A 3,000-nucleotide genomic window follows, 5' to 3' on the forward strand; every position below is an offset into this window, starting at 1 on the left:
ACCCAGGGATCCCGAACATTTCTATCATATCACATAATTACCATTTCTTCTAGTGCTGAGAACAGTTAAGATCCAGTCTCTCAACAACTTTGTTTATAATACAGTTTTGTGGTATATAATCACTGTACTGTGTATTAGGTCTCCAGGTCTTATCTACTCATTGCAGGTATGTACCCTTAAACAACATCTGTACCATTCCCCTACTCAACCAACCCCTCATAAACATTTCACTTCTAAAAAAAATTTTTTTTAGATTCCACATAAAAGAGATAGCACACAGTATTTTGTCTTCCTCTGACCAATCTCATCTACTGTGTTTTCAAGGTTCACCCATGTTAGTACAAATGTCAGAATTTCTTTCCTCATGGCTGAATAGTATTCCATCATTCATTTACATATATATATAAATTCATATATATGTCACATCTCCTTTACCCATTCATCCTTTGACAGACACCTAGGTTGTTTCCACACCTGGACTATTGTGAATAGTGCTGCAATAAACATAGGAGTGCACATGACTCTTCAATAATGTATTTTCATTTCCCTTGGATATATACCCAGAAGTAAGATAACAAGATTGTATGGTAGTTCTACTTTTATTATTTTTTAAGATCTTATTTATTTATCCACAAGAGACAGCGAGAGAGAGAGGGAGAGAGGCAGAGACACAGGCAGAGGGAGAGAGGGAGAGAGGCTCCACGCAGGGAGCCCGACGTGGGACTCGATCCTGAAACCCTGGGATCATGCCTTGAGCTGAAGGTAGACGTTAAACCGCTGAGCCACCCAGGCGCCCGGGTAGTTCTACTTTTAATTTGGGAGGAATCTCCATGCTGTTCTTCATAGTGGCTGAACCAGTTTACTTATTATAATATCCTAAAAAATTTTTTTTAAATTTATTCATGAAAGACACACACACAGAGAGAGGCAGAGACACAGGCAGAGGGAGAAGTAGGCTCCATGCAGAGAGCCCGACGTGGGACTCGATTCCAGGTCCCCAGTATCACGCCTTGGACTGAAGGCGGTGCTAAACCACTGAGCTACCGGGGCTGCCCATATCCTAAAAATTTTTAACAAAAGTATTAACATTTGCAGTTATCTGGCTGCACCTTGGCTTATAACACAATTAACAATGTTGTTCATCCCACTTAATAAATCTAATAACTGACAGTACAACATACATTTATGAGTAAGTTCAGGTTTCAGAAGTAGATGTAGATTTTGTTAGTCTATGAACTCAGAAGGCATACAATCTAACAAACTCACTGTATTTTAAAAATGAATCACATATTTGGTGGGGTATTTGTAGAGATTCTAAGATAAAACAAATCAGCTAAATAAATTTTCAAAGATGCACTCAATTTTCAGGTGCACCTGTGACCTGCTGCAGCAACATTTATAAGTCATTAATACTTGTTTTCACTTGACCACTCCACACTTTGGATGCTTCTTCATTCATTGCCTAGGATTACAGAAAAATCATGCCCAAGATGGGGGTGGCCACTCCCCCAAATGTATTTTATGGCCATAGAGGAAGACCTGACAGGGGCTCTATTAAACATCAGCCCAGCCCTTTCCCCCACTGAGAGTACCAGGGTATGACAGGGGCTCTCCTGGCGTAGGTTAAATCCTGCTCCTCTGGCTGGAGTATGGTCCAAATGATGGAGGTCATAGCACTTTGTCCAAATGATGGTCCAGTGATGGAGGTCACAGCACTTTGTCCACCCTGAGACTCCTATCCTCACTCTCTCAGTGTCCCTCTGGCCTGATAGCTTAGTCTCTAAACTTTAGCCCAGTGGAAGGGGCAATCTTCCTTACTGGGGACACATCACAGGAAGAGGGTAGTATACAAAGGAGACCCACTTCTGCTCAGACCCCAGACTGTACCACAAGGCCCCTCTTGTTCTCAGCCTTTCACCTCTGTATTACCCAGGGATGAGGGGCCCATCTTTTGCAGCCCTGACTGCCACCTGCCACCACCAGACTTTAGTACAGTAAAGATGGTATGAGTCACAACTGACTAGCCAAGAGCAAGAATGTAATTATTGCTAAATTTCCTAGATGTGATATTAGGATTATGGTTCTTTTGGAAAGTGTCTTTTCTAGGAAATGAGTGCTGCTGTATTTTTAGATGAAGCGTTGTGATATCTCACTTTCAAATAATTGGGAAAACCAAATGCATACACACACAGCACACGTACAGTGTATTACTCTGTCTTCCACTAATTTTCTAGTTGTAAAACAGAAAAACTGGGGCCCAGGGGGATTTGTTCACAGGTTAAGGCACCAGGATTATACGTAACTCTACCAGAGGGTAATTGATTCATCCTAAAGGTATTTTTTTTTTCCTAAAGGTATTTTTGCTCCTGGCAGGGAGAAGCAATGGCATGCCACTGCATCAGTCTCTGCATTGTCCATCCTGGACCACAAACTGATTATAATATGGAGAGGGAACATCAAATATGAAATGAGCATGTCTGGGTGTCTGTAAATAGGGCACTGATTGGAGAGCTATGTGTAGCCCTGATACTGGTCATAAAAAATAACCAGGGGAGCCTGGGTGGCTCAGTTAGTTGGGCATCCAACTCTTGACTTCAACTCAGGTCATGATCTTGGGGTCATAGGATCAAGCCCTGTGTTTGGCTCTGCACCCAGTAAGGAGTCTACTTGAGATTCTCTCTTCTTCTGCCCCTCCACCGACTTGCAGGTGCTTTCTTTCTCCCAAAAATAAATTTTAAAAATATTTTTATGCCCCTTTGGGGCTGCGTGAAAAAAAATAATAAAAAGTAAATTTAAAAAATCTTTTAAAAAAATTATAACCTGACACACAAAAAAGTTTCAGTCTGGTTACCAAGGAACCCCGCCACACACAGCTCCCTTCAGGTTGATCTTTATCTATCTACACCTTTTAATAGTTCTACCCCCTTTGATTCATTTAATATTTAATGAGTACTATTTGTATGAGTTGGGGGGATCCAGGATAGACTAGACCATAAGCTC

The sequence above is a fragment of the Vulpes vulpes genome, chromosome 1, assembly GCF_048418805.1.
Source record: "Vulpes vulpes isolate BD-2025 chromosome 1, VulVul3, whole genome shotgun sequence".
Classification (NCBI taxonomy): domain Eukaryota; kingdom Metazoa; phylum Chordata; class Mammalia; order Carnivora; family Canidae; genus Vulpes; species Vulpes vulpes.